We start from the raw sequence: 12126 nt of genomic DNA, 5'->3' as shown, positions 1-12126 counted from the left end.
ACCCTCCCTAGCAAATTCCCAGCAAATACAACACTCTTTAATCACATTTATATCTAAGCAAAACCTATTTAACATGAATGCTATGTTTGAGTCACCTCTTAAAGTTGTGATAAATCAATATATCATCATCTAGTACAATACTGGCTCCTCTTCCCTACTGAAAGAATTCTTTCTTTTTTTAAAGATTTGTTTTTATCATTTTAAAGTTCTGAATATGTAGTGAGTGTGAGTACAGGTGTTTGTGGAGGTCAGAGGCATTGGATTCCCTGGAGCTGAGGCTAAAGGTGCTTGTGAGCCGTCTGACAGGAGTACTGGGAACCCAATGTGGCTCTGAAAAGAGCACTGAGCACTCTAAACCACTGAGCCATCTAATGCCTACAAGTGCTCCCTCAATTTCATTTACATGCTATACAATATTTATGAGCCAAAAAATTAATTCATTACTCTTATACGCATGATTAACTTTTTTTTTTTTTTTTGTTTTTTGTTTTTTGTTTTTTTGTTTTTTTGAGACAGAGTTTCTCTGTGTAGCCTTGGCTGTCCTGGGACTGACTCTGTAGACCAGGCTGGCCTCCAACTCAGAGATGTCTCTGCCTCTGCCTCCTGAGTGCTAGGATTAAAGGCATGTGCTACCACTGCCCTGGTGAACAACTTTTTAGCTATTTCTGAAAATTTAACCTGCCTCAAAGGGCAAAAATTTATTCTACCACTGATTTAGTGAGAGGTGTTTACCAGAATGACAGTATAATTGAAATGTATATATTGGTGACAACATGGGCAAAGTAGGGGCCAGGTGTGTCACTCAGTGGTGGAATGTTTGCCTAGCATGCCCAAGGCACTAGGTTTGATATACACGCTACACACACACACACACACACACACACACACACACACACACACACACACACACGAAAACCATAACAGTCGTTGTGTGTTTGGCTGTTTTTAATCCTCCTCCTTCACAATTACATTTTTATTAATAGTACCGACAGTTTCCTTCTACCACGTGTAAAATAAAGGGTAATACTAAAAACCTGAAGTAATTTGATACACAGGTAAGGTTTAGATTAATAGTATTACATGTTATCTGCAACGGCTATCAATACCCCATTTCAACAGGTAGAGAAGGTGCAGAAAGAACTGATATTTTCTTACATCCTAGGACAGTGTACGCTCCCCCACATACATATTTATACATATATCCCCAAACAGAACAATACCCCCCCCCACCAAGTATTACTTGGTTCTCTAAAGACCTTCCCTCAGCCACCAACGTCTCTGTACCTGCTACAAACTCCAAAAGCTTTTCAACAGCAGGTGTCATTGACAATACTTTATAAGTGTGTACACTTCATTTTTGGAGGCTTGTATTTCTCCAAGACCTTACTCAAATGCAAAGGAACACTAGTGAGGTCAAAGCTATAGCACTCCCCTTTGAGACAGCATCCTAATGCCTAGCCACTGTACCAGTCACCCTGAAGTTTGCCATGATAAAATCCAGACATGTGTAGCTCTAGTAAAAAGGTGGCTTCACACATGGCATCAGCCATCACTTAATGACTCCTGGAGGGGGAGAAGACCTTCAGGGATTGTTAGAAGCACAGTCATTTTTAGGCACAAATAGGCACCGAGTCACCAGTTTGCTTAGCTGCTAGCACAGAAGCAACCAAAACTCTGTCCCCTTGACACGCACTCATTTCCTTTCTCCAAATATCTCTAACTTCTTCTGCCTTTGGATCTCAGAAGCTATCCCCCAGCTTCCAAGAGGAAAGTCTGCTACCCCTCCTCACTCCAGATGCAGCTCTAAGAGCGGGTTGTCAACGGTGGGTCCTCACACCGAGTGACTTCAACAAGGGAGCAGCAGGGCCAAGAGCAACCCAAGTCAGTAAAGCACCAGGGATGTAGCAACTTAAAGGCCTTCGACTGGTTCCCTGACTGGTTCCACACACACTTTTCTGCAGGCTGGGATCAGACAGTGAACCTGGATGACAAGCCACCTGCACGCACTGTGCTTTTATGCTAACAGAAGGGAGGGCAACAAGAACAAGTCTTATGCTAGGACAGCTAGAAAAAGGGAAATGGGCGAGGGAGACAGGGAGAGTGGGAAGACGGGAAGAGGGAGGGAGAGAGGGAGAGAGGAAAGAAAGAGGGAGGGAGGAGGCTACTTGAGGAAAGACCACAATAAGAAAATGTATGGCAGGGTATTTTTAAAGCAGAACTCCGGGAGGGTTGCCACCTGAAAATACAATATAAAGACCCAAGGGAAGCACAGGGATGAGCTGACTATGGTCACATGACTATCTTGTAAAAGAGACAAGATTAATTCTGTTGCACTAGGCTCTGATGCTGTGTTCCTCACTTTGGCCAACCTTTGAATTACTTCAGAAAGAAAGCAAGAATGAAGAATGAGGTGACTCTACTGCTCAGCTGTTAAATATCTGAGAATCAGCAGAAATGTTAGCAGTTACACAAGACTGAACAAAATCTTCAGTTATAATCTGAGAATTATTTCCTAAGGGCTTTCTTTCTGATCTTCTTTGAAGATTATAGACAGTGCCTAAAAGCACCTTTTAAAATATTACTGTAACTAGACACTCTGCTAAGCCCACACAACAGCATATCTACCCTTTCCTGATCCTATTAGGGGTTGAATGTGCCCCCCAAAACAGGAAATCTAAGCTCTAAGTTCTAGTTCTTCAGAATGTGACCGTAACTCAATAAAAAGACTTTCATGGATAATCCAGATAAAATGATACTATACTGCCAGGGAATCCAACACCCTCTTCTGACTTCCACAGGCACCAAGCACACACATAGTGCACGCACATACATGCAGACAAAACATACATACACATAAAATTAAAAAAAAAATTATAAAAAGACAACGCATTTCCATTGGGTAGCTCAAGCTACCCAGGCCCACACTCGGTTACTTAGTCCTCATAACTACACACACATAGTATGAGATCATAACCCACAGCATTAGGGACTATGTATGAGTCTTTTCCAATGTAAGCATATAACTTGAACTAATCAACTGGGGTGAGATGCTTATTTCTCATGTAAAATTATAAACACATATGGAATGAGTAACTCCCCACCCTTCAGATGCAGGCTGGGAGGGTAATTTCTAAAGAACACAGACTAGGGGCCAAGAGGACGGCCTGGAGTAACACTCCCACGGGAGACAGAAGGTAGAGGTAAGGGAACTGAGATGGGGGAGGCTGATATCCAGCACAGCAACAAAAACAAGAGACCCGTCCCTAACGATTGTCAGAAAAGAACCAATCCTAGGAAGTTGTCCTTTGACCTACACCCACTCACTGAGATGCATCCTCCTAAGTAAATAAATTAATGTCAGACAGACAGACAGACAGCGGCTGGAGAGCTGGCTCTCAGAAGTTAAGACAACTTGTTGTTCTTGCAAAGGACCCAAGTTCAGTTCTCAGAACCCACATGGTATCTCTCACAATCACTCCTAACTCCAGTTCCAGGGAATCCAACACCCTCTTCTGACCTTCACAGGCACCAAGCACACACGTGATGTACACACACACACATGCAGACAAAACACACATACACATAAAATAAAATAAAATAAAATAAATCTTATAAAAAACACAGATTAGATTTTCAGTGGGGAAAAATCTGATAACCACAACCTCAGCCTGGTGATCAAGGCTATGGCCATCATTGAGTCAAATTATAGTAATCTACCCTCCATTAAGAGGAAGAGTCATAACCTAGTCTTAGCATAAGAAAACTGTACGTAAATTCTCACAGTGAAGCGTCCTACAAAATGCGGCCTCGTTCTCTCAAAGTGCTGAGGCCAGCTGGGTGTGGTGGTGCGCTCCTGCAGCCCCAGCTGCTCGCAGGAAGATCCCTGAAGCCCTGTGGTCTTGAACACAGTGAGAGCGCCTCCCCCCCATACACACATCACCAAGTCCTCATCTCAACAACAGTAACAATACACTGAAACTGTCAAGGTCCTTGAAAATGCAAAGTCTCCACAGAACCCCCGACTCAAAGGATGAAGTGATACCCACACCACTGAGGGTTCCACCAAAGGCAATCATAATAGAAAAATGCCAACTGCCTCAGGAATCCCATGTAGACAGGGCTACATGTTCCCAATCAAAGGAGCAGAACCCAGGGCCAGCTAGCCACCTCCTCAACTTCATGAGGACAGGAACAGATGATTCTCCATGTAGGGAGAAGCCTCGGGAACTAACAGGCACCTGGATTCTCTGGTGTTTTCATGCCTCTGGCCTCAGACTCTGGCGACATATCTGCTTCCTGTTCATGTGTGAGAACAAAACAAGGCCATGAGTAAGGCAGGTATTTCCCAGGTGTTAGTTCCTAGCCCTGTCTGGTCTGAGGACACAGACACCAAGTCATAAACCAAGGCACTTCAATAATAAAGTTAAGAGACACACTTTAAAAAGGGATGAAGGAAGAAGAGGGAGAAAGAATCAGAAGGAGAAAAGAGAAACACAAAAAGGTTTTTTTCATTAAAAAAAAAAAAAAGAGTTGACTTCTCAAAAGTAACAATTCCAAAAAGTAGAGGGAAAATGAGTCAAGAATTGGGACAAGTGAGCCAACAGAGGAGGGATGACCCATACTCAGGACTAGGCAGACACTGCATCGCCAGTCGGATAATGTGAGCCTAGTCATGACTGGTGCCCAGAATTAAAGCCAGCATACACTGTTCACACCAAAGGAAAAATAATGTGTAGTACAAAGTAAAATCACTGCACATGCGTAGTTCTGAACAACATTTAGTTATGAAAATATAAGCAGTGGAAATTGAGAAAATATTAGATAGTTTCACTGAGAAGTTATCACAAGGCAACTTGTATCACTCTTACAGTTCAGGGCCCCAAACCAGGGAATGTGCAGCCCACTTCCAGGTTGGGTCTTAGTACATCAATTAAAGCAACCGAGACAATCCCCCCAGACATGCCCCTGTACAGGCCAACCTGACGCAGATAATCCTTCATGGAGATGCTTTGACCAGGCTGGTTGTATCAAGTTGACAAAACTGTTACGCAGGTTAGTGTCTTTCAATATACAGGATAAAATTATTTTAATTATTTCACAATTTTATTAAGATGAATTAGAATTGCTAATTTGTGACTTTAACAACGGACAGCAACAAAACTACTCACATCGACACTAGGAAGGTTAAGAGTCCAGGAAAAAATTCTATACAAGCACACACACAAATGTTTTTTTGAAATATAAAAAAACTCCCTCAAATAAACATTTGCACATTAAAAATATAAACACAGTACACTCTCCAAGATATTTGTTTTGCTTCTCACTTTCAATCTCCTAAACTGAATCCCACTCCTGATCCTCGATGCTCAGTTTAGAGAACTCTGCTTTATATCTAAGATGACTAGTTCATTCCCCAACAACACTACAAGCTACTTTCAGACAAGAACAACACTTCCCCTTGTCCTGTGACTCTCAACCCTGGCATCTAGTCTAGCTGGAGCCCTCGGCCTGCAGCCTGGCCTCTCAACTTCTAGGTAGGTGTGGTCTAACATACCCTCATCCACTACTGGAACTAGCCAAGCAGGCAGGTGGCTCTCCAAAGAAACAACTGAGTCAACTAGGTACCAAAAGGATGCAAGAAAAAAATGCCACACTGAAATCAGTTGTTCTGCACAACTAACATATGCTAATACATTTGAAGTGTATTCATAGTTCTGAATATATTTCTCTTTAATGAAAGGTTCTTAGGTCATTCACTTATTCTATTACATAGAGTAGAATTCCATCACAGGGACCTTATCTGCATATGTAGGCACTGAGCAAGTCAAACGATACAGTGAAAAATTACAAGTTAAAGGACAAACCTGTTTAGAAACAATTCACGCGCTCTACTGGTTTGATTGAGGTTTCAGCTGTGCACCACTGTGATAGAACAAAGACTCTGAACACAGGAAAGGCTGGGCACTCCATCCAGTGCGGGCACGCTCATACTCCTCCTGCAAGTGCAGTCCTACAAAACGAGGGAGAGAGCATACACCCTCAAGTCAGCAACAGTCACAATTATTCACAAAAGAAAGATTCACAAAAGGAATCCTTCAAGGTGGCAGCGCAGTGGCTACTCAGAGCAGTCCAGCAACCATTTCCTCCTTCCCAATACCGACACAGAACCACCTTCCATGTTTGAATTTAGAGTCCCATTTCTTGAAAAATAGCTGTCATCTGACCCAGTCTCAGCCAAGGGGTAGGTAGGCAGAGAACATGAGCTGAACGATGTTCAACTCATTCCAGAGCAGGTACCCAGCAGGCATGGTGGGCCTCTTCAACTCCACTGCTTTCCCAGCTGGCTCTCTCTCCCTGGCTCAATCAGCCTTGCACACAGAAATGCTTTAGAGAAACCCAAGGCTCCACAGCAGGTGCACTATTTCGATTACTCATAAATGCCGGCATTAAGGAGTTTCTTTATTCTATCGAGTCAAGTAAAAACAGATTCCTAAAGTTGATTTAGGGATGTCAAATAAATGCATATGAATTGTGAATCCTTGGGCAGTGCGGCCAGGAAGGCAAGGGCAATGGAGAGTGGCTATTACCATGGGGAATTGCCTGCCCTTCCAGAAACCTCTTAGCTTCAGTATTCTCACATAGAAAACAGGGCTATTATCTCTGCCTAGCAGGATTGTTGTGACTCTTTAGACATAATTAGTGTAAAGCTCTTAGCACAATGCCTGCCCAAAGAAGGTGCTCAATCAAGAGACTACAGTAGCAAGCACAGCTTTTACAGACACCAAGGCACAGACTTAGAAGAGACTAAGTAGCAGGCATCTGTACCACCTGATGGACTAGGCCAGTGGACAGAGCATACTGAAACCTCAAATTCCGAGGTTCTACCTTTCAGGTCACGCTGGCTAGGTAGGCTACTTTGAACTAGGTAAGCCATGAGCCATTAGAAAATCCTATAACTGAAAAATCAATCCTTCCTAATAAGCATTTGTCCAATATACATTGTAAATTGAGTTTCTCTCTTTTAAGCCATCCTTTATATTTAACTGGATGCTCTGGCTATAATGTCAAATAGGTGCCTCTTATTCACTGAAAACAAGGGCAAGAGATTTTAAGGAAACTTACTATGTAGATAGATGTTTTGGTATGTTTAAAAAGGAAAATAAAGGCCAGCGCCATCACTTTAAAAGTTTATTTCCACAGAAGCTTCACAAAGCCCAGACAGTCTTGACTTACAGTCACTCCTAATAGAAGCACCCAAGTTTACACACTCAACCCCTGGGGAAAATATCGTAACAAATGTCAAGGAGCTCCAACCCAAGGCTCAAATTCATATTAACCACCTGTATAGTGGTGACAGCTCAAAAATCATGTAATCAAATCATCAGACAATTCTGTTTGTTTCCATCCTTATCAATGAACTTTTTGTTTAAAATTTTGTTAACTTTTTATTTAAAAAAAAAAAAAAAAGGCATGGTGGAGCACATGGGAGGTGAAGAAGGAAAATCAGGAGTCTAAGGCCAGTCTGTACTGCATAAGTCCCAGTTTCCAAAAAAGAAAAAAAAAAAAAAATTTTAAAAACAAGTATTTAAGTAAATATTCTCGTATCAACTCTTGCTTCCATTACATTTCAGACATAGGTAAAAGCAAAGATTCAACCGGCCACTAAAGAAGCTACTTGGTAGCACCACACACCTACCTTCTCTTCCTGGACCAATCTTGGCACTTCTGAAGGACACTTTTCCCACCTGTAACTCCTCTTCTTTAATAAAGAAGACTAATGTAACCACTCAGATCCAATAGTTCTTCACTCTAGAGTCTTCTCGTTGAAATACTGCTCTTTAATCATGTTTCTTAAACTTCACAACTCTTGTCTCTTTAGGTTCCCACTAAATGTTACTGATATTTCAACTAACTACTGCTCCAAAAATAATTCGAGAATACTCCAACCCTTGAAAAGTACCCCAATGCACTGAAGTAACACGTCTCTGCAAACGCCTCTGCTCCCTGCTAGCATTCCCGGTCCATCCACCTGAGGTCTCCTCTTCTCCCTTCAGAAGCATGTGCAATTGACACACGCTATCTCAATACACCCACTCCACAGGGGTCAGCCCAACTTACCACCAATCCGAAACTCCTACTTTCTCACTAGACTATGCTGTAACTTCAAGGACTACCGTCCCAAGATATGGACTCAATGTTACTGCTCCCTTTAGGTCAATGTCTACAGAGAGCAGAATGCCAGAAAGGTTAAGACAACCAAGTTACCCTAATAATGACTAACACCTGTGAGGAATCCACAGCTGATTCCAGAGAAATCCCAAAGAAGCACGGTGCACAAAGTAACATAAGTCATCTTATGTGAAGGGGTTTAATGCCTAAAGCTGAAGTTAATCAAAATACAGGAAGGTGGGGTACTAGTATCTGGGGAGGAAAAACCAAATACTCTGAGAACTAAGATGAAAACCAGGAATCAATCACTGCATATTTTAGAACAGGGAAGATAAGACTTGAAAACAACTAAGAATTTATAAACCACCACTTAACACTTTAACTATACTTCTGGTTGGTAAAAATGAAGAGTTGAGACAATACACATATTACTAAGCAATACATGAAGTTAAGGGATTTGGTACAAGAAGCAAGGGAAGACATGACATGAGATAGTCAAGTGATATTTAATTTAGTGTTTCGTTATAGCTAATAAAATTTACTAGAGAAGTAAAGGCTTTTGAAGAAACTGGATAAAGGTTGGGTGAGAAAAGGAATCCATTGGCTGCCAATCCCCACCAGGTCTGCTCTTCTGGAACCCAGTGTCTACCCAGCAAAGAGACAAAACCTACACCGGACGGTTCGTATTCAAAGTGTGTGTCACTACAGGTAAGTACCAAATCACACACTTCTAAGCTCCAAGAGTAAGAAAAAGTGCCACCCTACAAACAGATTTTTAAAAGCTCCTGTTTCCAGAGCTGTTCTCCCCCACCACACCACCTTGCTCAGTTGTGACCCAAATAATCCGAAAAGAATTCTACAAGAATTAGCAATCAAGTACTACCTTGGCTTTGTGCAGAGGTAAAATGGAGGTGGAAAGAGCTCACAATATAACCAATCGTTCCGACAGGCTATGCAAGTTAGAATCCACCTTCTTTCCCCATTTCTTAGTAACATCATTAACATCTAAGTCCACACGTAACCATCACTGAAAGCTAATACCCAAAGGCTTTCAGGGCAACGGACTCAAGGCCTGTGAGATGGTCAGCAAAACCCTTACCAGCAAGCTTGACAACCTGAGCTTGCTCCCTAGAACCCCACATGGTGGATTAACACTGGCTTCAGAAGTACAGTACACAAAAAAAAAAAAAAAAAAAAAAAAAAAAAAAACGTAAAAGGTTGTTTAAAACAAGACTCAACCGTAGTCCATGATCAAATTAGAAAAGTGTTCATGTTGCTCTAAGTCACATCACAAGGTTCCTCTCCTAACACATTCTTGGTTTGTTTGTTTTGAGATAAGGTCTCACTGTGTATCCCAGGCTAGCTGAGACTGGGACTGGTGCTCCTGCCTCAGAATCAGGCTTTCTTCGTCTTCTTCTTTTTTTTTTTTCTTTTCTTTTTTTCTTTCCTCTTATCTCCTTCCAGATTGTGAGGAGATCATCAACTCAAGCTTCCTGCCATAAATAAACACCTGGGGCAAAGGTGAAGCTAACAGATTAAAATGGCCAGGGCAGTCTTCTGGCCATCCCACCACTACATACAGGTTGCTACCAACAGTTGGGGATCCCTACTGATTGCATGTGGTCCCCAAGAGTGAGTGACTTTTTTCCCTCATATGTTCATCTTGAAAAATATAGGACCTAAACGTGTCAAGTGTTTAGTTATTGAAGTATACTGCTGGGGCTGGAGAAATGGCTCCGTAGCTTAAAAAAACAAACAACAAACAAAAAACTTGCTGTACAACCATGAAGACCGGGGTTCAGATTCCAGCACCACTGGTCTCTCACACACCTATTAGCCTAGCACTGGGGGACAAGTGGAGACAGACTTGCTGGCTCACCAGTGTAACTAAATACATGACCTCCAGGGAGAGACCCTGTCCCAAAAGAATATGATATAAGGGAACAGAGGATGACACCTGACTCATTTCTCTGTTTATATGCACACAAGTGCACACATTCACTTATGGTAATGGTAGGGGAGGTAGATCCCAAAATTGGTTAGCTGTTAACAAAGTGAATAAGAAAATGTATTCAAATACTTTATTACAAGAGGTTTGTGATATAGCTCAGTTGGTAGAGTAGTTACCTAGTATGCACAAAGCCCTGGGTTCAAGTCCCAGAACCTCCTGAACCAACTGTGGTAGCATACAATGCAAAGTTCAAGGCCTGAGCTACCTGTATGAGACTGTCCCCAGACAACAAAAACTATTATCATCAAGACATCACCAGAGAGTTATCACTCCACACTGTATCTTCAAGCTCTTCCCATGTTTACCGAAACATAATTTTTATAGAATTCAGGCAACTTCAGCCCTGACTACAAACCTATGAGCTATTTCACCATGAAGGCAAGCGATGGGGCCAAAGACCCTGCATCTAAGCCAAAAGTATTAACTGACTTAGCAATGAAGGTAGGCAGAGACAGCCAAAGCAAAGCTCCAAATAAACTCCTACAACACTGCCTACCAACCGAAAAGAGCAGGTACACATCCGAGAACCACTACTCCCGAACACACACACAAAGTGACAGTCCCCGCAGTCAGTACAAAGGGTTTAAATTAAAAGACGCCAAGACTTAACTTAGACTTAAGAACTTGACAACAGGCTGGTATGCACCCAAGGGAGGCAGCAGCCCAGTCTACCTCCCAGCAAGAATGATTCCATTCAATGTTCCGGGTCTGATGTATATTATGCACACAATACAAAAGAGAATAGCTGTTCACACAGTGATTCATGCTATATTTAAGTTGAATATTAATACTTAAAACACTACAAAATGTCCATGGTGATGTTCATTGGCCTAACTTAACCTCTGACCACCTCTGACCTGTGGCAGCACCAAGATTATCCATCCATGGCATGCCATACAAGAAAATTTAAGGAAGATCCACCGGCTCCCAGTGACCTACAAGGACAATCTGCTTGCCGCTTTCTACGTTCATTCAACCAGCACCAACCAAACCTCTTCTAAAAGCCAGCCCCTGAGCCTGGGAATGCACTGCTATTCTGTGCCCAGTGCAGGATACAGTCCAGTCAATGAACCAAGATTCACAATGCCAAGTGACGGGAACCAGCATACGGCAAGACGAGAAACAAAGCCCCAGGCACCCTGCTATCCACTTAACTGCACTCTGCGTTCAGGGGTTTTCAAAGGCTCCAGAGCCTCTAAGTATAGAACTTCTCTGTTGAATCTCAACCGGTGTGCCAAATACGAAAGTAGAACCAGCCATTTCATTCCTGGCGGTCCACAGCTATCTCTACCACGGCCTCAACATGAAGATCCTCGGGTCCGATAACACACAATCAAGAACACATTTAACTGGAAGGAAGAAGCCACCCACAGTGCCCGGCTTTGTTCTGTTCTAGTCTGCCTGGGTCTGGCCGGCGAGTGGCTGCTCGAACCGACCGTGCTCAGTGGGCAGGGCAGCCCAACTAGGGCTAAAAAACACCTGTCTCCTCCTACACCTGGTGGCTAACCCAGCCACCTGCCACACTCCTCGGTTTTACGCCAGTGAAAACAATCAACGTCACGACGATCAACACATAAACTAAATAACCGGCCAATAATCCCGAAATCGATTTCAAAATTGACCGTATGTTATCAAAAGAATTAGTGAGCCGAGGTTCAGTAACAACTTAACCTGCATTCCTACTGCTGGGCAAAATAGCTTTAGCACCGAAGCAAGAGACTCGGTTTCCATTTTCAATTTTTTGAAGTCTCAAAAAAATGCATTTAAAAAAAAAAATACGCGCGGCCGCTTGTTCGGTAATCCCAGAGCCTCTCCAAGTATCCCAGCGTTCCAGTACTTTCTGAAAGCCAGGGCGATCTAGTTCCTAGTCTTGCTTTGCATAATTACGTCTTGGAAACGCCATCCTAAATTTGAATGAAAATAATTTTCTTATGCGAGGAGGGGTG

The 12126-nt window shown here is 42.6% G+C and overlaps 1 protein-coding gene across 5 annotated transcripts in view; it reads right to left on the bottom strand.

The window, feature by feature from the left end:
- Lpin2 (lipin 2) overlaps positions 1–12126 on the bottom strand; it is a 79790-nt gene that overhangs the window by 66994 nt on the left and 670 nt on the right. For 4 of the 5 annotated variants that reach the window (XM_076549899.1, XM_076549905.1, XM_076549904.1 and 1 more), the window contains exon 2: positions 5865–6010. The gene's annotated coding sequence lies outside the window, so the exon portion shown is untranslated. Of the gene's footprint in view, positions 1–5864; positions 6011–7696; positions 7874–12126 lie in introns of those variants that run through there. The other variant, XM_076549906.1, reaches the window with a different exon arrangement.

This window comes from Peromyscus maniculatus, chromosome 13 (assembly GCF_049852395.1).
Source record: "Peromyscus maniculatus bairdii isolate BWxNUB_F1_BW_parent chromosome 13, HU_Pman_BW_mat_3.1, whole genome shotgun sequence".
NCBI classification, from domain to species: Eukaryota; Metazoa; Chordata; class Mammalia; order Rodentia; family Cricetidae; genus Peromyscus; species Peromyscus maniculatus.
This window is presented reverse-complemented; position numbering and strand designations above follow the sequence as displayed.